The sequence below is a fragment of the Anastrepha obliqua genome, chromosome 5, assembly GCF_027943255.1.
Source record: "Anastrepha obliqua isolate idAnaObli1 chromosome 5, idAnaObli1_1.0, whole genome shotgun sequence".
Lineage (NCBI taxonomy): Eukaryota > Metazoa > Arthropoda > Insecta > Diptera > Tephritidae > Anastrepha > Anastrepha obliqua.
The window spans coordinates 66,966,608-66,993,185 of record NC_072896.1 but is presented as its reverse complement, the minus strand read 5'-3'; positions in this window follow the sequence as shown (position 1 = coordinate 66,993,185).

Genomic DNA, 26,578 nt, shown 5'->3' with positions numbered 1-26,578 from the left:
ACAGAATTGCAGTTAAGTTGTGATGAAGAGGAAATTCGGCCAATGAGCAATGAACTTTTATGCAAATAGGGTACTACCCAATAGGGGAATTTATTGATTTTATGACTTAATAGTAACTCAGTGTGGGAATGTTAGATCTAATGAACAAAGTCTTTTGATGCAGCAAGTGAAGTATTTTTTTCTGTTGTTTCAGCCAGGTTCTTAATTTTGGCTGGAATAAATCAAAATTGATCCCTTTTACTTTCAAAATTTAGGAATCCCATCAGTCGAAGCGTTCGCAAAAAAGTACAAATTCCAATTGGCAACTGACACACAGGTATCGAGGGAAACACATATGCCGATAATGCAGGGAAATTCGCTTGCAATACCCCAATTATAATCAGCCCAAAAACAGAAATACTCGATATAAAACGACATATAAATACATGCATACTACACAAACAGCGGCAGTCATTAAAAAACTACAAACATGAACACTATCCCAATATTAATAAGAATGGAAATCCTCCATTCTACCCAACACATATACACGGATTTAAAACCCGAATCTTTTCCCGCCTTCGCCTAGGCCACACAACACAGACCCATGAACATATCTTAAAAACAGAAAATCACCCTATCTGTACAAGCTGCAACACAAACCAAACATTGAACCACATCCTCAACAAATGTCCAAATCCCGCCAACGCAAGAAAAGAAATACTAAACTCAGATCAAATAAGCGACATATTCGCCATTCCCAGTCACTCAAACATCGTAAAAATAATCAAATTCATTAAAACTATCAAAATGACAATATAACAAATAATCCAGACAGCCACAGACAACACAGAGCTGATGGCCTCTGCATCCAATGCTCAAACATAATTTTAGTACTGGTATTCATACCAGTCACTAAATAATCATAATAAATAAAACAAAAATTCTATTTTTTATTCACGGTGCAATGCTTTTTTCTCCATATAAAAAATCGATATGAAGTATCTCTTAATATCTATCATTACTAGGTAAGTAAGTGAAATGATTCAAGTATCTGTTTGACACTCAGCAAGTAGCACTAAAGCGCCGTTTTGATACAATTTTGACAGGCGGATATCTACAACCAATCAGAGGTGCTGATGTTATGAAGAAGGTTGTTGGCGTGTGTTGGTGTGTTGGTACACACAAAGTTGGATTTCCACAAATGATCATAAATGAGTTTGTGTATCAGCGGGTTGTTGAATTTTTATCTTACTGCCAAGATTGCCTTTAAAAAATTATCCTTTTCATTACCTTCTCTTATTTCTCCTAACAAGATTTATTCTCTCTCTATATATCCACAATCATAATAATAAAGTAATAAAAGACGGTTGATGGTCGGTATCATTACAGGACACAGCCCATGGGGTCAGCATATGACCACTATTGGAATGATTGAGAACCCAATGTGTCTGTCGTGCTTGGAGGAGGCGGCTAGTATTGAGCACTTTTTCTGTGAGTGTCCTGCCTTTGCTAGAGCACGGCTACGTGTTTTGGGTTTGGATGTTATGAGAATGAGTAATATTCGTTCTCTTAAACTGGAGGATGTCTACAGATTTGCCAAAGAATCTGGAAAATTCTCACAAGACTAACTATATCTATCTCCGTCTCTATTCTTTCCTATCGCTTTCTCTGATACTTTTCTTCTTCCCTCCTTGACTCTCTACACTCTTTCCAGAGCTTTAAATACAATGGGCTTTTTAGCCTGAATGTTTTAGGAACCACCAAATCTCTTGGTGCTTCTTGGTTCGACCTTTTCAAATTTCAATTTCAATAAAGGCAAAAGGTTTCCCTAGAAACCTAATGAAATTATATCAACTCTCCCGAACTAGAGACTTACAAGGCACCAAAAACGCCATGTATACACATAAAAAAATGTATTACATGCGCAAAGAAAATGTGGACAAACCGAACGTGCTACAAACCCTCAAATAAAATCAAAGAAGCAATAAAAGCAATGCGTACATCACAGAAATATAGGGTTCGGCACTTGGAGTGTAACCAACTTCAGACCGCTCGCGCATCTGATGCACGGGCATTTGCCTGTTAGTTGTCTAATTGGCAGTCCAGAGTATTGCCGAGAGTAATCGCGAAAAAATGAGTTATATGAGCTTTACGACGACATAGACATAGCGCAGCGAATAAAAATCAAGGCTAAGTTGGCTGGGTCAGGTCGTCCGAATGGGGACTAACGCTCCGGCCCTGAAAGTATTCGATGCGGTACCCGCTCGTGGTAGCAGAGGAAGACGAGTTGGAAAGATCAGGTGGTGTGCTTAACTGGCGCCGGTTAGCACGAGAAAGAAACGACTGGCGCAAGAAGAAGAAGAAACGCAAAAAAAGAAAATCTGTAATCGATTTCAAACGTAATAGAGGGATTGCATTATATTTATATGGCTGGAAAATCACAACCGGCGATTGTTCGTGATCTAGAGCACCTTCAAGTAAATAAAGTTTTAGTTTATCGCACCATTACTCGTTACAATAATACTGGTAGCATCGCGGAACGTCATGGAGGTGACCATCAAAAAACTGCAACGTCGCGTGAAATGGTTCAAAAAGTGAAGAAGCGACTTGAGCAAAATCCCCCACGAAGTGGCAATCAAAGTCAAGCCTTACAAGATCCAAAAGGCGCATGATGTCACACTAAAGCAGCAACAAGTCAGACTTGAGAGAGCGAAGGAGTTGCTTCGCATGTCCGGGAGCGGTCAATTTCTGAACATTGTGTTTTCTGGCAAGTTTCAAATTGAGCAATTCTTAAACTACTAAATCGATAGAGTTTATTTGACGGACCGTTCTCACGAGGATTTGAGTCATCGATTGGCTACCAGGAGGCAGCACCCGTCACAGGTAATGGTTTGGGCCGCTGTAACCACAGATGGGTGCTCTCCAATCGATTACATCCAGCCTGGCGTCAGAGTAAATAAGAAATATTATCGGGAAAGTATTCTGGAGGTTGCTCTGAAGCCGTAGGCAGACAAACATTTCGGTGGCAGATCATGGACGAGACTCGGCACCGTCTCACAATGCTCGAGTGAATCAAGAATGACTAAAAACCAACGTTCCGAACTTTATAACATCCACACAATGGCCCCCAAATACACCAGACGCGAATCCGATTGACCATTTTGGAGAGCAAGGTTCGAACTAAAAGATTTACCATTCTCGAGGCGCTGAAAAAAGCCATTGTCCGTGAGTATACCAGCAAGTCACATTCGGGCAGCTTGCGGTTAGTTTCTGGCCCGTCTCAAGGCCTTAGTCAAGACAAAAGGTGGTCATGTCGAGCAAAAGTAAATTGATTCTTAATTTTGTATTATGTGCACACATTTTTTACTTTGAATTGAATAAAAGTAATTTTCCAAACTAAATTTATGGACCTTTTAATTGGTTACACTTCGAGTGCTGGACCCTGTAAAAAACAAATAAATATTTAGAAAATATGTAGAGAGGAAGTTTTTAGCAAATGAACTATAATGACATTCACACAAACACATATAAGTATGTTTCTTATATATTGGCGTGGTGAAGTCATTATGGAAAGAATTGTCGCTATAGGTACTCGGCTATGTGCTTAGGGATATTCACAAGGAATACGGTGAGCCTTTTTAGCCTCCAGTAATGAACGTTAACTAAATTCTCTTCATTGCTTCCATGCACACAAATGAGGGGGAAAAACAACAATTATTACTCATTTTCTTCCATCGCGCGGTAGAACAAACAAGATCTTTGCAAATTTCATTTTCATTTCAAGTCTAAAACAAAATATTAGTTTGTACAGAGGTGTTGAAGCTAATACGAGCTTATATTACTAAAGCTATTTAAATAATTTAAAAATTGATAAAATTTCTTCTTTGATATGGAAAAGTCAAGCGAAATAGATCTCAAGATCTCATTAAAGCGGCCAACAGTAGCATTACGCGCATAATTCATGGTAAGAAATTTAAGATTAAATGTATTAGTGTTACGTTGAGATCTTATAGTAGTGCCAGGCATGAATTATCAATTTATTCTTTGATTACAAAAACAAAAGCCAGTGCGAGTACTCGTATAGGTCTTCTACTCTCTAGAGACTTTAGATTAGTTAAAATCGAACAGGAATTATTGTAAGGAAGAGCAGTGGGCAATTTTAGCGAACTGGGAGCATATTTAAGGAACATCTTCTGTACAGGTCGCAAAGCTTGCAGACAAATCTTACATATTCTAATCTAGAGCGAATGACGGAGACGAACTATAATTTGAAAGTGTAACGGTCCGACAACTTAGAGCTATTACGGTATACAAAACCTATGATAGAGTAAGAAGTGTATATAGCAAATTTAAGGTGGCTGTTAAATGAAAAATGAATGTATGCGTAAAATTAATGAGAACGCTGGGCACTTTATTTGCTTATAATGTCAACATAGAAGTAGAAGAATGTGGTAGTAAGCAGAAGAATATTTCGAAAATAAACAACTATAATTTTTTGGTAAATTATGCGTTGTGTGTGTATTTTAAACTACTTGCTATTCAAACTATTTAATTTGTTGAAGCTGAGCAGCTTTTTATATAATAGCATCGTCGTACACGCAGCGAAACAAAATTAAGCCACACTTGAACTAAAATTGCAAACTCCAAGTTTGCGGTAAAAGCGTCATATATATCAGGGGAAATATTGCATTAAAAAATTTAAAAAGGAGAAGAAGAAGAACATTGTGAAACCATTGCTTATTCAAAGGCAATAATAATTAATAATATCGTTGGAATTTTGACAACACAACTTATGTGACTTTAAGAGGCTTTGTTGTGTGTTCAATAAATTCTGATTTATCATAGATACTTTAGTATTTTATTCAACTTTTATTGAGGTGGTTACCTAAGTTACGGTTATAAGTAACTAATTGATTATATATTTCGGGAGATGCAAGTAATTTAGTGCTTGACAGAAAAAATTGCTAAGTCGACTTAAGTTGCCTTATCGAAAGTACACAGCTGTTATGTAAAGAAGAATTTAGGGATTATTCTCTGAAACTACTGAGCCGCCTCTAAAATTTCTTTCATTTATAAAAGTTTAAGTATTCCTGAGCATCATAAGTTATCTTATTTCGATATTTTACACAATTTTGTGTCGAAAATCATCATGAGCAACGAGGCGCGCTCCCATGCGAACAGTTATCACTAGAAATCTTGCGAAAAGTCATGAAAAATGCCTTAAAACGGGCACATCATCCCTGACGGACATCATCTTTTCGACTTAACAGAAAAAGTTGCAACGGTCGAAATAAAGATTTCCATTACTCAAAAGTATTATTTTTTTTGGGAAAAAAGTTACCCAAAAACACAACTGAATGATTAATTTTGCGCCAGTTTGTATATGATAGCATAAAATAAGTAAAAATAAAAGAAACTTCCACTTGAAGTTATAAAATCTACATATAAAAGAAAGCTACTCAAAAATCATAATTTTTTTATACGGCCTTAGGCATGTAAGTGAAATGGTTGAAGCACCAGTTTGGCACTCCCAAAGTAACACTAAAACGTCATTTTGATACTATTTTGAGACCTCCAACAGACAGATACGTACCGCCAACTAGAGCTGTCGATATAACAGAGAAGGTTGATGGGACTTAGGTTAAACCACTGCCCCAACCTATCAAAGAAAGGAGCACCCATTACCTTAATTGTCAGGCTGTCAACCCCGGATATTCATAGGGGAAGTGTTCAACACTATCCTTCTCTGAAAGGAGCCTCTTGCGTCCTTGTTGCGTCCTGAAATAAGTTGTGCAATCCCCTTTAACAACAGTCCGTGGTATGTCGATGGCCGGGTGGGAGACCTACCAAATTAATTCAGTCGACCCCATCCTGGCAAGCTCCTCAGCAATTTCATTATCTTCTATGTGTCTATAACCTGAAACCAGATCAGAGAAGTGGTACTTACACACCTAACACCTTACAGGAGAAAACCCCTGCTCCGATTTCCGATTTCTTCTTGGAGCCGTCAGTGAAGACAAAGTACCAGCCGCGGTACAGACTTTCTCCTCGTTCCTATCCTGTCTACTTGGAAAGATTGCCCTGGCACGACCACCAAACTTCAGATAGGCCAACTGCCTAAAAATGCTACCATGTCCCTTGAGAGATTGCCTCCAGAGGCCAGCAGAGGACACACATTGTGATGAAAAACATAACTCAGAGTTATTACATGGCTTCCTTAAAGTGCAAGGCATTTATAGAGGAGTTATTGTACCTACTCAATTTCTTCTTCATCTCCACACCTCCTGCAGAAGTCATTGTAAGGTATTCCCGTTCTACTTGCAAGGGTGCCAATAGAACGGTGGCTCCTTATAACACCTGTATGGACCATGGTTGTTGATCCGTTGAATCCGTTGGGCAGTTTTGGCCAGAACGCTTGGGAGACCCTGCAGTTACAGTTCGTTTAGAGAAATGCTCGCTGTAGGTCAAGCACAGATTCTTTCCTTGCACACTCATCCGATTTTTCTTTTCCCTTCACTTCAGAGTAGCCAGTGACCCAACAAAGTGTGGCGTTGTGTTGTTGGATATCCTCCTGCATTCTTTAACACATCTTGAATTGATACGTGCTGAGGTCAGTGCCTTGATCACTGCTTGACTATAACGGTAAGGTTTGGAGGAGGTAAGTTCATTGATCTTAGTATTTTTGCTGCTTTGACTATAGCGTGGATCGCAGCTTGGAGGACGCTAAACCGGTCTGGGAGTCTAAAGGAGCAATTTAAAGATAACTGTTCAGAGTACCGATCCAGTACCATTGCCCATCTTTGAGCCGTCAGTATAAATGTGGTAACCACTATCATCTGATATGACTTTGGTCTGCCCATCGATTCTGTGGGGTATTTTTATTTTCTAGTCTTTGTTCAGATCTATCTCGGGAACCAAATAGTCTGTTTTCGATGCGTCTTGTCTCACAGATAGTAGAGCCGATGCATAACCGTGCGTGTTTTCTTTGAGCATGCCTGCTGCTTTAATCATGGAAACAGATTTGGCCACAATCCCTTTGAAATATATCAATGGGTGATTACTTGCAATTAGGATTACTTCCAACGCCGCCTGAAGCGTCGATCGGAGCCCACCTGTTATTCCTACACAAGCTAATCGTTGGAATTTTCTAAGATTCTTTAGGTAAGATTGCACCACTAAGTCAAAATGGGTCTGATGATCGTATTGTACGCTTTGAGGCTTATACATGATTTCACACCCCAAAAGTCCTCTTACAGATAAAGAGGGTATTAAAAGCTTTCTTCATACTTTCCTTGGTGTTCCCTTTCTAAGAAAGCTTTGAGTCCAGAATTATGGCAATATAAGTGGGTTAGTGTTACTCCATCTATAGACGGCAACTGAAAACTCGGTATCTTATATTTTCTAGTGAACAGAACTAGTTCGATATTGGCTGGATTAACGATTAGACTGTTTGAGGTTCCCACTCGGAGAGTTCCCTTAACGTTGATTGCATGAGCCCACTGATAGTCGAGAAAAACTTCTCTGTCATCAGGATGACTCCATCGCCCGCATAAGCAACTATCTTGCTCCTTTTCTTGCTCATGGTAATAAGCAATTCGTCTTAAATGAACTGTGTTTTCTAGACTAGTTCGAGTTGATTACTTTGTCAGATATCAAATTGTCCTGATCATTCAATTGGCCAAGTTTGTATTAAAAACTGAAGCAAAATTTTAAATTACACGCAGATCAAATTTGACAATGTGTACGTAACGTCCACGTCTCTCTCCAATTATAAAAAATCCTAAAAAAGATAGCTTCTTCAGTCGATTAATAAAAATAAATATTTATATGAATATCAGAACTACATAGCAAACATCACCACCATAAACACTTTTGGGTTTACTAAATGGAAAATTTTCGGTTTTCTTAATTTCATCAGTCACTTTTCGGTATCTCGAAAACAACGAATTGGTGCAAAATGATTAATGTGGCTTTTTTGTTTCGCTGGGTGTACCGTTCCCTTGATGGTACTTAACATTATTTATTTAATTATAATTGCTCAACAAATTTATTAATTTGTTCAACATCTAATTAATAACACTCCACTTCATCTTAAATCTCTCTCTATTAAGCTGATTATTTTCTCGGTAACTCTGAAGTGGGCTCTCTTTGTGCTGCCTAAACAATTACCAATGGAAAGTGGAATTAATAACACTCATACAACCAGAGGTGCTTAAGCAGCAGTCACGCAAAGCCACACAGTGGCTTAGCTGTTTTAGCATTTGTTGTATGTATTTGCATTGTTAACATAAAATAACACTTGTTAATACTTTGCATGTATATGTTGCCCGATGAGTTGAAAAGTTGCGAAACTTTTCTTCAATAACAAAACATATGTGCTCTCACACTCTCACCCAAAATAAAATACATACATACATATATTACATATTTATGTACAGCGATGCCAATCTGAAAGTGTTGGAAAGTAATCCAAAACTAATTTCCTATTTGGTGCAGTAAAAACGATTAGAATTGCTGAAAAAGTTTAGTAACAATAGGCAAAAACTTGACAAATGCCTTTTGAGTGCGAACTTTTGGAAAGCGGAAGCAGCAGCGTGTATGTGAGCGTGCGCGATGGTGTTTGGATGTTTGAAAATTAAATAAAATTAAATTAGGCGTGTGAGAGTGGGAAAGTAAAACCTATTTAATGCAACATAGCTCGCTTTTGTTGCAAGAGGAATTTTTGCAAAAGTAAATAGGATATAAATTTGATGTAATTTTAATAAAAAAGAAAGAATCTTGCTCAAATTGGAACAAAGTTAAGAAAATTGCTTAGAAACTTTTAATTAGCACAAAAATATCAAGAATTTACTACCTAATTATCTACAGAGTCCAAATTAGCATTTATTATACCCTGAAGTGGGTTATATGTAGTGATAAGAAATTACAATTTTTAGATTATTTTCAAATAAATAAATAAATACGCACTTGTGATTAAACGCGGTAAAGCGTAGAAGCTGGGACTTTCAGATAAGAAAATTTTTTTTGGCGAAAACTTTGACGTTCGCTCCCCCAAAGGAAGGGGAAAACTGAGACAGTTACTATACTCTCAGCAAATCTCATTGAGAGAAGTTTACTTCTGAACTGCTGCATCACTAAGATTTATGCAGTTGAGATGTCGGCAAAGCTGATAAGTATGACTGATCGCGCTTCTTCACCTTCTTCGAAGATAGTTAGTTGAGATCAAAGCCCTATTGCTACAAACTACAAATTCTAAATTTTTTCAAGTAAGTATATCGACGATCCCTACAATTTCCTCGACAACAATATACAGTACTTACTGAGGTTCTCAATAACACATATGCGACTTCTCACCGGTGTAATAACAGGGCAATAAGTTCGCCAGGCTCAGAGCCTCCACGCAGCTGTGTTGAAACACTTCAGATTTCTAGATAACCACTTCTTCCAAGCATTTGAAGCATTCATGCATAGTTACGGTTACGTTTGCAAGAGCGCCGATATCAACAGAGGAGGTTATAAATCAATTATTTTCCATTTAAATAACTTTTGCAGTATAAGTCATCCAGTAAGGGCCCTTTTCCTACCTAAAGGTATTGGCATAAAGGCCTAAGCATTTGTGATTTTATTACTAAATATTTTTCGCTGTTTATCATACAAAGTTGGTTGTATACAGCTACTTCACTAATTTTTATTTTTGAGCGTTGCCTGACTTGCCTTCGATACCAATTTTCTCTTCTACATCGCTCTATTTGGGACTATGAGGGTAAGTACTTCGGGTTTGAAATATGGAACTACCGGTGTGAATATGTAAAATCTGAAATTAACATTTTCGCATTCATATGAATATTTTTTTTCATATTGGTCAAACAGTCGCATTCAATTGTAAATACTTTGGTTCGATGATTTTCCATGGTATTTTACGTAAATTAAACTAAAAGTATTCCGATTAACTCATTCTGATTTTTGGTGGCAAAAACGGTGTCACAGTATTTTCGTAATTTTTAGATTCCGGATTCAATCTTGACCTCATTTTGCAACATAATACATTTCGTCAGGGTCGCCAAAAGTCGGTTGTTGTACCAGCAAAGACGATACTGTGATAAAACTAGATTTTTTCCTTTTAATTTATTAGAATAAAATATACTGCTTGGGACATGTTTTTTGGGAAGAAAGGGGTTTATGCAAAAAGCTTTCAAAATATTGAAATGAACTGAAAATATCTGACTTTAAAAAACTCTACCAAAAAATTTGTATTATTTGATAGACGCGAGTTACATTCTGTTACTCTAACAGCATTGTTATTTCCCCTTTACTATGTTATTTCTCTCACTATGTTAAGCTCTTATTTAGTTTTTAGCTAATTTTAATATTAGAATCATTGTTGAATAAACCACAAATTCAAGCGACGAGATGCTTTATTCGCGCGTAATAGATATCACCACATTTTTGCTGTAAATTGGTACGACTGATATAAATTACTATGCGTTATTTGGCCGTGATCTATCACTCATTGCGGAAAGCGGGCATATTTATAGAAATGCAATCCATGGATATTGCACCACGTGAATGCGGGATTCAATCAAGTTAGATGGGACCTATTTTAAGGGCGGAAAAATAAGTTTTGATGTATTAATTAAACTCTTGTGTTTTATTTAACAATTCTGGACTTTGTTTTCCACATACTTCTTTTGACAACGTTTTCGTTCTATATTTTTCTTAAGTCTTAATTTCCAACGAGCACGAACTAAGCTCGGGTTAGTATAAGTAAATAAGTCCTAATCAAGGTTGCTTCTTCTTCAAGTGATTGTGTTACGTGGCAGATTCAAAACCCAGCGCATATTCCTATTCAGCTGAAACCTTTCCAACACTTAGCAATACTAGACAGCAAATATACTTTTCACATTATTTCTACTAAGTAATTGTTAACTTTATCAAGTTGATTGGCGCAGATTTCATACAGTTCAGCTCAGGTCAACATAGCTCACTGATAGAATCAGCATCAGATAAGCCTATCTTAAGGACACCTTGCAAGCAAATAAATAATTAAATTTAATATTGCAAATATTATTCAGAGCTAAAAGACATACATAACCAACATATACATATCCACATTTACGTGCCACTTAAATAAGTTTCTCAATTCGCCGAGTTGTTGTAAGACTCTTTGCACTGATAATCCTTAACGAACATTTTGAGCGAATGTGTACTTATGATACGTATGCGAGTGTGTTTTTTTTTTATTTATTTTTTTTTTTTTTGTTAAGGTGGCACAAAGTATTAAAAGCCGAAAAGTGTGGGACTTGCCTTTCGACTCACCCACTAAAAACCCACCCCAGCTCAGTTTCCCTCCCACCGCGGGACAACCGTTAGGCAAGACTTCGCGGGAGGGGGAGCAGTCTATTGCCAATTCTTGAAAATTTGCGCTGTGTTGTTCAGCGACGTCAACCGTCTAGTGTCACTTGACGAGAAGGGGAGCGGCCTATTGCCTCTTCCTGAAGATCTGCGCTGTTGTTCAGCGCAGCGAAGTTTGGAGATTACTATTTTTGCCATATTACATACAGCGGACCAATGTTCTTCTGACTCTAACATAATATCCACCAGGTTATTAGCCGAAATTGGCTTCCCCACCAAAGTGCTTAATTCCTCTCTTTTGAACACAAACAACCAAAACATGTTTTGCGTCTTCTACAGCTGGTGCACAATGAGAAAAGTACGGGTCGTCTTCGTGCTTAAACCTATATAGATAGGATTTAAAACACCCATGCCCCGTCAGTATTGGTTGACCCAATTGGCTATTAAGGGAATCAGATCCCATTTCCCTGCCATGAACGCAAGCTACGCTCTCTTGCTTCCTTGCGTATTGTCTGCCGTTCTGAAGTAGCTTTGTTTTGGTAAACTTTAGCATATTCTTTTGCCATTAAATTTCTTGGGAGTAGTCCTGCAATAACCATAATGACGTCTTCACGCGAAACGCGCTGCGCCCTCTGAGGGCACTCAGTCGATACACTGATTTCATACAATTCACATATGAGCTGCAATTAGTTGCTCCACCCATGCTGGAGCTGCCTACAGCAAAATCGATGAGACCACGATATTAAGTAGTCTCCTGCAGTTCTGCCTAGGACTTCTAGAGTTCATCATTATGCGCGTCAGTGCTGTTACTGCCTCTGCCGCTTTGCTGATCGTGTATGATAGGTGATCTCTGAAGTTCAGCCTATGGTCGATTATTCGCCCAGCTATTTAATGAACGGCTTCGATCCTATGGTATTTTCGCCCACCATTATATTTGCTGACTCCACGTTCTTCCTGCTGCTAATGATCACTGCTTCAGCCATTCTTTTATCATGCCGACAGCCTGGTTGCAGGTTGCTTCAGCTTGGTGCAGTACTTTAGCTACGACCATAACAGCGATATTGTCAGCAAACCCTATAATTTTTGGTCCTGGGGGTAAACTGAGACAGAAGACTCCGTCAATCATAATATCCCACAGTAATGGGGCCTAGAACTGAGCCTTGTGGAACTGCGCCAGTTACGCAGTGTGGCCGGGCACGTTGTTGAGAGTGGCTTGAAAACTTTCAGTTTTTTCATGACTAACTTATACCCGAGTCCCCAAGGGTTACTATCGACTTCGTCACATAGTTGAAGGAAACATTGTCGTTTACTCCTTTTAATTGCCTTTTTCAGGGCTTTCCTGTTTTGCTTATACTGAAGATGGTTCTCTTGGAAACTGTGCGTGCCCCTAGAACCTTGATAAACTCGCCTTGCTCTGTTGCACTCGCTACGCAATTCCGCAATGTCCGCTGCCCACCAATAAAAGGGTTCGCTGTTATGCCTGTTAGGCCTTGTTTTAGACATGGCTGCATCGCATGCTTGGCAGGAGCATATACTTGAAAAGAGAAACGAAGTTAAAAACAGATTCAGACAACTCTACTGGCTACTACGAAACGGTTCGTGACTTTCACTTGGCAATAAATTGTTAATCTACAAAACTCTTATAACTCCGATCTGGAAATATGGTATCAAACTATGGGGAACAGCAAACAAATCAAACATTAAAATTATGTAACGACTACAATCAAAAATCCTAACGACTATCACAAACGCAGCCTGGTACATAACCAATGACGATATACACAGTGACCTCAAAATTAAATTTATGGAAGACGTCATTCGAGAATGTAGCACAAATCATATTCACAGACTACTAACTAGACTACTAACACAGACAAATGAATATGTGCTGAAAATTCCACATTCAGAACTGCAAAAACGAAGACTAAAACGAATAACTCCGACAGCCATAGCAGATACTTCATCACTAAAATAAACATCAACTTGTTCTACGTTTTATGTTTATTCTTATTTGTATTATACCTCTTATATTGTAAAAAGAAATGTACCTTAAATAATGATTTAATGTTACGCTTATATTTCCATAATTGTTATAAAAATTACTAAGTGTCAAAAGGTGACAGATGTAATAAATTAACACGAGTGTTTCTTACTTTATGTCATATATAGGCAACTTAAACTTACATTGTGTTTCACGGAGATTCGAACCTGCGTCTTCCGAATGGTTGTCATGCACCAAGCCATTCGGCTAGGGCGGTCGATTTGAAAGTTTAGGCTGATTTTAATTCAAAGTTTTCACTCTTTTGCAAATTCTTAGGTTAAATCGGTATAGGAAACTATGTAATCTTTACATTGTATAAGGTGCACAAAAGATCCTGCTGTTTGTCAATACATAGATGCCGCCAGCAGTGTGTTCTAGTCGATTCTAACATAACTTAAACGTCATAAACCAAGCTTAGACATGTGGTAAATAAACTGCTAACACTAATGTGTCGAAGTGATTTTGTTTTGCTATCATATACTTTTGGTTTTGTGAAAATGTCTGATTTTGGAACTGTTGATTTTCCTCATTTCCTCTGCATTTTGCTTCACTTTCATAACCTTCTGTACATAGGTAGTTGCCAATAGAATGATTGTAATATTTACTATATCAAGCATCCCACGCTTTTAACTCTAATTTGAATTACTCTATTTGTATCTTAATTTTTGTTATAATTCTGTTCTGAGGTAGTTGACTATGACTGATCGTTCGATTTGCTATTACTTCATTATAAGTCCCTTTGTCATTAAAATTTATTTTCTACTTTTTAGTTCGATTATCAAAAAAGCGTGTTTTTTAGTTTCTTTAAACTATTTTTTTTTATTATGAATGAAAATTATTGTTATCATTGCAGTCAGTGAATAAATGATTCGATATATTCGTGTTATATTTAATTCCTTTCTTATCGACTGTGAGTCTTAAGCCATGCAGTTATCGGCCGTGATAAAGAAGTAATCGGGATGAAGAACTTATTTCGTGGAGGGAGCCTGAGAAACTGATTTACAAGAATAAATAAAGATTTTTCATTTTACAACCAAATTAACCTTACTTTTTGCCCACAGTAAAAAAAAGAAAATATTAATCCTGGCAATCCTAATAAGGATAATGGAAAACTTTTATCAAATTATTGCATTGTCATCGGTCCTGGATGGGTGTGCAAAATTTCAAGCCGATCAGATTCTTAGAAGCCAGTGAAAATTAAGCTCAAAGATTCCGTTACATACATACATACATACAACCCGACCTAATAAAAGTGTGTTAAAAAGGGATTTGAGAGGGCAGTGTAATAATATTTTGACTGAAGTAGTGGGTTTCAGAAAGCTGTGTGTACAATGAGTGCCGCATTTGCTAACAATGGAACAAAAACATATTCGAATGCGACTTTGTTAGCATCATTTAGAGCATTTTCGAAAGGATAAAGGAGTTTTGCACATCGATTCATTACTATGGATGTGACTTGGGTCTATCACCTTGATCCTATATCAAAACAAGAGGCTAAAGAATAGTATGCACCTGGTTCTTCGGCTTCGATACGAGTTCATGTGCAGAAATCGGCAAAGAAGGTGTTAGCATCAGTTTTTTGGGATGCGAAAAGAATTTAGTTTGTGGATTACTTGCAAACTGGTAAAATAATAAATTCTAATTATTATTGTAACTTTTTAAACCAGCTGAAGAAAAAATTCGTGAAAAAGACTAATTTTGCAAAAGAAAAAAATATTTTTCATGAGGACAATGCACCGTGTTACAAGAGCAAATGACATTGACAAAAATCCATGGATTAAAATTCGAATTGTTGGAGCATCCACATTTGGAGCGTAGCCCCTTCCATCTGTTTTCAGACCTGAAAATATTGCGTGGAAAGCGTTTTTCATCAAATGATGCGTTTTTCATCAAGAAACTGTGTTTTTCTTATCGAACAACCTAGTACATGTGGCATTGACAGACTGCAATCATTGTACAAAATTGCAAGTAAAAGCACTCTTCTATTTCCTATATTTTGGACTGGGAATTTGGGAATAATAATAATTATGATGACATTAAAAACTATAGAATATCGACAAAAAGCAAAAATACAAAATAATTGACTAGGAAAATTTATAATAAAATATTTTTAATATGTCTCTTGGCTATAATAAAGTTTTTTTATTGAGAAATATCTAAATTTGTACGCAATTTTTTATATTTTTTCATGCGATCTTCTATGAAATTTAATCATTTTTTATGCAACCATGTCCCATCAAAGATCGTTTTGGATACAGGTGATTTCAGCTGTGAACATTTTTTGAAAACCAGCTGAGAGTGTTTTTACTTACAGAATGACTATAATTAGCAAATGCAACACTGACCACCAAGGAGAAGGAACTGAAAGTGAACGAAGACTCGAACGACAGTCGTTAAAGTGAAAAGTAACAAAAGTATAGTTGACTGTATCTGAGCACTTCATGTCAAAGACATTTAAACCATCGCAATTCAGCCAAACGCCAGTTAAAGTCAAGTTACTAGTGAGAGCTGCGATTGAATGAACGAGATGTGAAGCCAGTGACAATGGAGGTCCCAATAATGCCTACACGCTGTATTCAATCTTCAATCTCCACAACGATAACGACAGTAATTAATACAATGCAGTAGTTATGTATATGGGTGTGTGATTTTATAATGCAGTGCGCTTTTGGGTGATTGGATAAACATGAGAAGGGTGGAAGAGCTCGAGAAATAAGGATGGGTAGCCGAAGTGAATGAGCGAGAAGCCGAATAATGACTAATCAGTGGCTAATCAGGCAGTCAAGTGTGGCAGTTATATTTCATACCTGTATGTGTTTAGTACTATTGCATAAATGTGGATGCAAGTATATCTGTGACAATGTGGAAAACTTGAGATGAGTGTCTATAATTTTACATATAGAGCAATGGTCTCAAAAGTGCAAATAATCTGCAGAAGTGTAAATAATCAACTATCCGCTATAAAATTCCTTCCGGTGCGCTTTATCGTAGGCTTAAATGAGTTCCATAATCTTTTGTACAATAAAATTAGATACTATTTTAAAAAAAGTTATTGTAGTAACAAATTTTAATTGAAAATATATTTATTGCCAACCACTAGTCTCCTGTTTTTTTTAAGCTTATCACCTCCGAATTCCAGAAACATGAATGCGCAAACTTTAAAGTTTTGAGTAAATGGGATGACTTGATTAGCCTTTGGATCTTGCTGGCTGTACTACGTGTACAAGGAAACCAAAGACGTTTTTTGTCAGAAATCAAACATTCTAATTTTCATATAGCAAAAAATTTCAAACTTGATTTTTCAACATTTTCATTTTTACACAGTCAACATTTTATTTATTATGAGTCACCACCTGAATGAATCCCACCTGATTTCTTGCAGCAATTTTTGTATTGGTTTAACCTTTCAAACTTAACTTATTTGAAAAAGAAAAATCGAATTGCTGCTGAGCCATATCATTTCCTCCACCGAAGCGGGTGCCAATTGGAAGAAAAGTCAATAAGAGGATATGATAGGTGGTGCAAGACACCATTAAGTAGCTTTTCTATGTAGCTTTTTGTGACTCCATGTAGCTTTTTGGCAACTTCACACTCAGTGTGAGCGCAAGTAAAGGATTTATGGCCTCACAGTCAGCATCCACGCTATATATGGAGGCTTAACGTTTTGCAAGCAGTGCGTGATCACTACTGGGAGCAGGGAAAGGCAACGAAACGCATTATTTGAGCAAAGCGGCAAGAGCCTGAAATACGTGTCCATGAGAACACCGAATACTAGAAAGTCATACCAAAAAGTTCGAAGTGAGCTATTTATCTACTATGCAATTCGAACTAGATGAATTATATTCTTGGTACTTGAGATTACATCTTTCTTTAAATATTGAAAAATACATCCATGTTTCTCTTTTCAAATCATTTTATTAAAAATTTAATTAATAATTTAAAAATATTGGCGCTATTTTTGGTATTAAAGTGTCATTTATCAGCCATATTTATTTTGTCTTTTCAAAGGCATACGCTATGCTTGGTTTCGTACTACGTAATGCATTTAATTCACCGATCCATATTCCATAAAACTGCTTTATACTTATTTTTTCGCTCGCGTCTGGAGTATGCTGCACCTTTCCAGATAGGAATTAAATAAAAAATTTGCCTTTCGTTCATTGGGTTTATCGGATCGTATGCACGTTGCACGTTTTCCGCTGCTCAATTTGAAATCGCTCGACAAAAGAAGGTCAATCTTTAACTTTAATGTTTTACGTTACACAAGGAGTTGATTACTGTCGGCCACTTTTAGTAAGAATAAATTTTAATATTCCCAGTTAATGTAGAATGAATTATGCACGTAATGCACCTATTGGAAGGGCTATTTGCGAATTCAACCAAATCTCAACATCCATCGATTTTGATTTTTCTTTGGCTAAAACAATTTTTGAAGATATTCTGAATACGATGTCCTAATTTAAGTATAACTGTTAATTAGTCTGTAAGAAATTATTGCTTCATAGAATAAATATGAATATAAATAAAGAAATAAATAAATAAATAAATTTTCCTTACCTATATAACCTTATAAATTATATTACTTCAAAATCTTTTTCTATGTTGGGCTTCGTCAGAGGGAATACCTCTCTGAATGCCTCTGAAAGTCCTCTGATCCTTATTAGGCCTCATTTAGAAGATGCGGTTTTTATTTGGATACTATGTAGTCAGCAAACTATTAAATTAATATGGGATCAGTAAAGAATCGGCCGTGTGCAAAAAAAGTTTCTCAAATATGCCCTTGTGTCTCTGAATATTACTGATCCTATGCCATCATATTCTGCTCGTCTCATACCTATAAGTCCTTAGAAATTCCTAGGTATACTGAAGCCTTGATTTCGCTACTTATTTGAACGGATTCGATTTAATCTTCCCCAGATCTTTTAGGAACCGTGTGATGCCAGTGATGCTCCTATTACTCTGGCTTTACGTGAATTAAATTACCTTAATAATGATGTTGTTCTCGATTTTTCCCGTTCAAGAGTTGCTTTTATAAATCTCTTGAATTCCATAGTATATTATAGTAGTTTTAAGTACAAGGAATATACAATAGTTTAATGTGAGTTACTTTTGTTCATATCCAGGTAAGGATTGTAATTCATAGACTTAAAGAAAAAAAAAAAAATATGAATAAAAAAATAAATAAATGAATGAGGCCAGGAGATTTCTATGCAGAATTTCGATATTTAATTTATATTTACTCCACGTATTTCTTGACAAGTGCAACTTATGACTCCAACTAACGCGGAGTCAACATCCTTTCTGCGTGATATCGGTGTTAATGCTGGTTCCTAAATATACGAAGTCTTTTACAACCTCGAAATTATAACTGTCAACAGTGACGTGGGTGCCGATACGCGAGTGCGCCGACTGTATGTTTGAAGACAGGAGGTACTTTGTTTTGTCCTCGTTCACCACCAGACCCATTCGCTTTGCCTCTTTATCCAGTTTGTAGAAGGCAGAACTAACAGCGGCCGATGATGTCGATATCATCGGCATACGCCAACAATTGTACGCTCTTATAAATTATTGTGCCTGAGCGACTAAATTCTGCGGCTCGTACGATGCTCTCCAACATCAGGTTAAAGAAGTCACACGACAGCGAGTCACCCTGTCTGAAACCTCGTTTGGTATCAAACGGCTCGGAGAGGTCCTTTCCAATTCTATCGACGCTGCTCGTGTTGAGCAACGACATCTTGCATAGCCGTATTAGTTTTACGGGGATACCAAATTCAGACATCGCGGCATACAAGTAACTTCTTTCCGTACTGTCGAATGCAGTTTTGAAATCGACGAAAAGATAGTGTGTGTCGATTCTTCTTTCATGGGTCTTTTCCAAGATTTGGCGTATTGTCAATATTTGGGCGATGGTAGACTTTCCAGGTCTAAAGCCACACTAATATGGTCCAATCAGTAATTGGCAGAGATTGCAGGATCCCCTTCTTATGGTTTGGGCAGAGCACATTTACATTCAAATCGGCAGGCATGCTTTCATCCGATCATATTTTGCATAGGAGCTGATACATACACCTTACCAGCTCCTCGCCGCCATGTGTGAATAGCTCAGCTGGCAGTCCATCGGCGCCCGCGGCTTTGTTGTTCTTTAGCCGCGTTATCACTATTCTCACCTCGTCATGGTCGAGTAGCGGAACGACAATTCCGTCGTCAACGATTGGAGTATCGGGATCTTCCCATTCTCTGTGACATGCGCAGCTGTCACTGTTTAAAAGATTCGAGAAGTGTTCCCTCCATAATTTAAGTATGCTCTGTATGTCAGTCACCAGATCGTTTTATTTCTTTAATCTGTTATGTTAGAGAAAGTCTGACTTGTTTAAGCATTATTAGTGAACTAGAAACTAATTCTACGTACAGATATTATTTTGGGCCATTCCAGCAGGGTTTCGTTGTTTGTGTATTTATGTACAGTATTTTATGTACGCTATATGTACATATTCACTTGTATATTAATGTATATGTTTGCATGTGAATATTTGTTCCTGGGCAACGAATTTCATTCAGTTAGCTTTAGTAGCCCGGTCATGGAGAAGTAAATATTGTTTGTTGACAATTGCCAGTTAGCAGTTGATTGTTGTTATGTGCACACATTGATTATTATGATGGTGATGGCTTTGTATGACCTTTGTTGCTGTAATCGGCATCATGTTGCCACTCGAAAATTGTTCTGCATGTTGTTATTGCGCAGATTGCCATGAAGATATTTGGTGCAAGTTGGGTGCAGTCTTAATTAAGCTTCACATTCATGCAATCGAAAGCAAGCGGCGTCGATGTGTTGATCCTTGACTATGTTAGTAATTATCTTTAATTATGAATGTGTGAGTTGGCCAGGAAAGGCTAAATTGATTACCTTTGCTTACTCGAATTGATTGACCTTTGCCAAAAACAACTTATTGTCTTTCGTTTAGATATATTTGTCCGATTGATTGAACTCGTAAAGAAAACCGGTCATACTACAGTTTAGCCATGAAAATGTATGTATAAGACATAGTGATATGTAAAATAAATACCTAAAATATATGTAAGTATTAGGGTGTTCCTTATATGACAACATTTTTTTTTCTAATTTCGAAATGCATATTCTCTACATTTTTTACTAATGCTACAAGTACTCAAATATAGAATTTCACCTTTCTAGCATAATTGCAACCAGTGCCTAGCGAGCTTCAAAGTTTAGTAAAAATAGTGTTTTGTCCTGATATTTCGGTCTCCTATAAAATCACTATAAATGCAATAAATTAAGTGAATGAAAGTAAAAGTTAATTTAAATGAACATTAATATATAATTAAAAACATAAAGTAATAACAATCAGTCAGGGTGACATCTTTTTAGAGTTTTTTTTACAGTCCGGACACAATTTCCTATGTTCCTGGATACAGCACAGCAAAAACTGTTTTTATTCTTCTTGAGTCGTGTAAGTCCGTTGAAATCTTTCATTCGCAACTCTCAAATTATTTATTCTTCTTTTAAATAAATAAAAATAAATAATTGGCGCGTACACTTCTGTTAGGTGTTTGGCCGAGCTCCTCCTCCTATTTGTGGTGTGCGTCTTGATGTTGTTAGACAAATGGAGGGACCTACAGTTTCAAGCCGACTCCGAACGGCAGATATTTTCATGAGGAGCTTTTTCATGGCAGAAATACACTCGGAGGTTTGCCATTGCCTGCCGAGGGGCGACCGCTATTAGAAAAATGTTTTTATTAATTTTGCTTTCCCCGAGATTCGAACCAACGACCTCTCAGTGAATTCCGAATGGTGATCACGCACCAACCCATTCGGCTTAGCTTCCAGAAAAGCGGCATTATTATTCCAAGAAAATATATCTTCCTTTAGTTAAGTGTCGCCTGTAGTCGTAAAGAAATTGTCTGCTCTTCTCCGATACGAATTCATTCAGTATTTTGTCTGAAAAAAAAATAGTAAAAATAAGTTAAATAACAAAAAATTAAATCAACAAAATTTTAATTTAACTTAATAAACAACTTTTGAGTCAGTTCTTCCTTCGACGGGCCATAGCAAACGCTTTGTCCTTGTTGAAGTTGGCAATGATTTTCTTTTTAGTTTGGTTACCAACTTCATCGACAAACAGTGACAGAATGACTGTATCTTCACATAAATACTACAAGTGATAACTAACCTTGGTTGTAGAAGCTTTAAAAACTGTTGCGTCAACTCTTTCTTTTAACATCTTCAAGAACGGCAAATCTTGGTTAGGTGCTTTGGTCGCCACTGTGCATTCGAGCCAAACTTTTACATATAAAATCACGACAAATAAGCAAACACCTTGGGGAGCCGTTTTACCCTTCGCAATCATTTGCATTGTGACTAAAGTAAACATAATTTTAAAGAGTAGAGCGCTTTCGCCATCCAGCGTGTCTGATGAATAGCTTCGTGGGACCTTTGTTTTAATTTTTCCTCTGTGTCTCCTCCCAAAAATATTTCGCACAGTGCGACCAATTCGCACCTTATAAAATATCAACAAAGCTTGAATGCCTTTCTCGGCGACACGTTCTCTTATGAAATTAAGAGATGGTTAACCACTTAAGCATCCCGGGCGAACTGGCTCTCTCAGTTTCATTAAAAAAAATTATCTTCCTTATTTGCATTCTTTCAAAAGCATCAACATGTGCAATATCAAACAAATTATCAAGATTAATTTTGAAATTGTTCTCACGGCTCTTGAATGTAACCTGAGTTTTCTTACAATTTTGTAATTCGCTCCAAACATGATATAAATGAACAAGTTTTTTTACGCAATTAGGAAATGCCCTTGTTGGAATTCTTACTTTTCCCCAATATACGACGCACTCCCTAATCACAAGATTTGCACTTTTACTATCAGTCAGTTTAATCTGACGAATACTCGTATTGTAATTTTGCAAAATTTATTTGATAGCTAGGCAATCCGATAAGGAAAATATTTTGTTTGTCATTCCGTAATTCCACCGACTTGCTTACGCACTAAACAAATAAGCACTAACAATCTCAAAAATCACTTATAAAATGTCAAATAAAATATGTAGATACAAGGCACAGCGCAGTACTCATGCAACTTTTATGGACAAGATTAAATCGCAAGTCCGCACGGGTTATCGTTTATAAATCCAGCTAATATTTTTTTCTAGACAATATAGGGTTATAACGAAACTTTTAAGAAGGTACGAGTATGCGTAACAAAATATTGAACTTGAAATTTAAGGGACACCCTAATAAGTATGTTCGCTAATAATAATGTACAGAATACTCCGATCTGCATAGGGTTTTTGTATTTCGTAATCTTTCTTGGAAGGTTTTCTTTTGACATAAATTGCATCAAGTTAAAAATGGGGCGTGTCTATCACCCAAAATGTGCTAAAAAATCATAAAAATAATCTAAAATTGCTTAACTGGTTGGTGTGTGTGTTTTTGCTTTAAATCTTTGAAGTAAACATTTCGATGCTTAATCGCTCTGCATTAATAATATAGATTTTTTGAAAACAAGAAAACAATTTTAAAAAATATATGCTATTTGTGGGTATTTTCACTGTTTGCTGAACCCCACAAAGTGGGAATGATCAAGCAAAGCAAGGACGATTTTATTATCCGCTGATTTTTATGATATCGTACACTACTTTTTGACGACAGAGTAGCACTAGCATGTACAAAAATGTTCGTAGTGCATATCCAAAATCTGTCTCACACCTCAAGTATCCTCTTTTCTTTGAATTCAAATTGAATGATTGTGACTTGTCCTTTTGTGGTCTAATGGCACAATCGACTTCCTAATCTTACCAATCGAATAACCGGAATTCCGGGATCAACCTGCACCTGGAGTCTTCGATTCCGGCAAAAATATTGTAAGCTTTCATAAGGCTAATCCTCCAGGAAAAATATTTCGTATAAAAGAATTCGAATAAGAATATAAACTGTAGTTCTTCGACTTGGAAGAAAAGCTTGTCGAGTTGGTTAATGTCTGGCTAGCATCAGAGTATATCATGAGGCATATAATTTTTGGTTTTAACAGTCTGAGAGCAAGTACACTGCTAAAGAAAACAAAGTCTGTAAACTGATGAAAAATACCTCCGAATCGCGGATTGTAGGTGGAAAGACCAGACGATATGCAAAATTAGCAGAATGTTATGGCCCACCTACAAACTCAAGCATTCGTCGGCGTTAATAAGCATGAAACGCCTAGAGACTAACGGCAGTCATAACTGGCTTTTGGTCTATCGGAGAACAAGCAGCCAAAATAAGTATCCCAATACAAACTGTCACAGTTGTAAATAAGCGGAGAAAAAGGATCTTCCATTTCCTCTGTGAATGCCCTGCCCTATGGAAGGACAGAATGTTAACCCTGGGTCAATCGATGTTCGAGGATCTCAAACAACTGTCTGGCTTAGACGTCAACAACCTAATGAGGTTCTTAAACCGCACAGATTGGATACAGTCATGCTGTGAATAACCGTTAAACAAGTTGGTAACGAGGATGAGGCAACAAAATGGTGCGGAAGCGCTAGTTAGATTCTGGAAGAATCACACCTTTAATCAACCAACCAACTAATACCCCTCGAGTTTATTGTTAAGACCCCATACATCGACGAGCTTTACCTATTTGCGTATTTACTTTTAACTTCCATTATTTTTGTCATAAAAATGTTGTTGACCACAATAAAAAATGTGATACATTTTCATCAGAATCTAAACTTTTTATTCAGAATTTTAAAAAAATATTTGGGTACTCAGTTTCATAGCACAATAAATTCGTATTCTCCACATATAGTAAATTCCATAACCCTTATTAACCACATAACGAATGGACTAAAATTTTTTTATACGGAGAAAATGCGAAAAATCATTAGCGGCTTCAAACTTACACTTTGCTAATATATATTAAAAATTAATTGACTATAAAACTGCGCACCTAATTGTTTTTTTTTTTTGTGATTTTCATTAAAAAATTTCAAATTTTAATGAAAATGTGTCGAATTTTCCTGAATGTTTTTACGAAGTTTTAGACTTTGATGTTACTTGGGGAGTGCCAGTCAGGTACTTCAACCATTTCGGCTACCTAAATTGACTTTGATTATTATAATTTTTATTACAAAATCAACTATATTTTTATAAAGAAATATGTGAAAGTAAAATGAGTAAGTGAATTGTTAAAATTTATCAATATCTGGTCGCTTTACGACAATTTCGGGAGAACGAAGAGCAATTGCGATGATCCAACGCCAACACTGCACATGATTTAGAGTTGATAATATTTTTGTGAGTGGTAAAACTAAGCCAAGTGTCAAATAAAGGCCTAAATCTTGAAATTCAATACTTCCCCTCAAAATTGCATTTTGTTTTACAGTCAGATGTAGGAACAAGTCTCAACAATTCTCTTTTCTCCAACAATTACCTAGATCATTCACTTCCCATTTTCTGTTACAATTTGCTGCAAAATATCTTGGCTTATAAACGAGAAAAAAAAAAAAATATTAAACTTTGGTAATGGCCTTTTAGCCTGACTTATCGGGAATATATGAGACACACAATTGCACTATTTTCCACACGGGTAGAAATGGAGGCTTTTAAATTTTGCTTAGAATTACTTTACACCAATTATTTTCACAGCTTCTACTTGTGGCTAAAATAAGCATGCCTACTCTGGTAACTCCTTTTAGTCGACCAAAATTCAATTAGTTGGAAAGTTCGCTTCCTAAATATAAAAAATTACAATACAAGAAGCAGTCATCGGCCACAAGGTATGTAATAGGCAGGAAACATACACAAGTACGCTCACACACACAAACACTCACACTCAGGTGCAAACGAGCTAAAATAATAATCACACTTGCACAAGTTAATTGCCAATGCGGCTGTTGACGAGTCAACAACAGCTGGCGGTAATTGGCCCTCGGCTCTTGACTCTCGATTCTCGGCTAGCCAACTCGACTGCCAATTTGATTAATGCGTAGGCGGTTCAACATGACGTATGAGTAATTTTACAATTTTAATATCAGCAATTAAGCATTGACCGAACCAATTTGCCTGTAGAGGCCAGCCAAGGTAGTTTGTTATTGTAATTGTTTGTATTATTGCTGTAATTACTAGTGTTTATGCTGCTCTGGGTTATTTGTACTCCTTGTTATTTTAGTTGTTGTTGTTATTGTTGTCGTTGCTGTGCCCACCATGAAAGCCCACTTTAATTGAGTGAAATTGCCTGCGTTGCAAAGCCATCAAGCCCAACAAACCCAACAAGTCAAAATCACCACATTGGCTTGTCTCTTCGCATAGCCGCAGTATGTACAGCAACTGGTTACCGCTAGCTGGTTAAGCAATGTAGACTGTAACAAAAACAACAGTTATTTTTCATCACTTGTTCTGTGTGTGAGTTTGAGTTTGTATTTCTTTTATTTTTCGCCGCATTACCGATGGGTCCAGCTTCATAAGATTACGCCACAAATGTAATTATTGTAAATGTATTGAGTGACTGATGTGTGTTCACACACCCACATTCACGCACATACGGTCAACTACTGATTGACTGATTGACGGACTGCGAAAGAATTATATATTGCACAAACAAACACATACACATGCACATTCGTGTACATACACACACATATATGCAAATATGCGCCAGTCTGTGTGCATACGTATGTAAATGTATTTAATTTTCTGTATGCTTTTACGATTTTTTGTAAGCCTTTCAATTTTAACGGCAAAAATTAAAACAGTGAATACAAACACACTTTGATTGATGCTTTTATCAGCTGGCATGCAACATCGGTGTCAACAGCAGCTGCTGCCACTGCCACTACCAGATAATATAGTAATTGGGGAACGCTTTGTTTTTTACCGATACGACGAAAAAGTGATTTGTTTGCGTAAAGCTTATCTGTTGCTTGCGCGCACTCATTCTCTGATGCTCTCTCTGTGTGTGGGTATGTGCAGCAGAAATTACTTATTGCTGTTTTATAGATTTTACTCTCATGGAAATGTAGACCTTCGCATATTCAATCATTTAGTGACAGTTGTTTGTCGGCGCACAAATTGACAAAAGCACTTATGGAAGCAAAAAATAAAAACAGAAACCATTTTGTGTTTTCATAAAGTATTTATATGGATGTGTATGGCGTTTACGTTCTTGGCTGGAATGTTGATTGTGGGTATTTAAGACAATT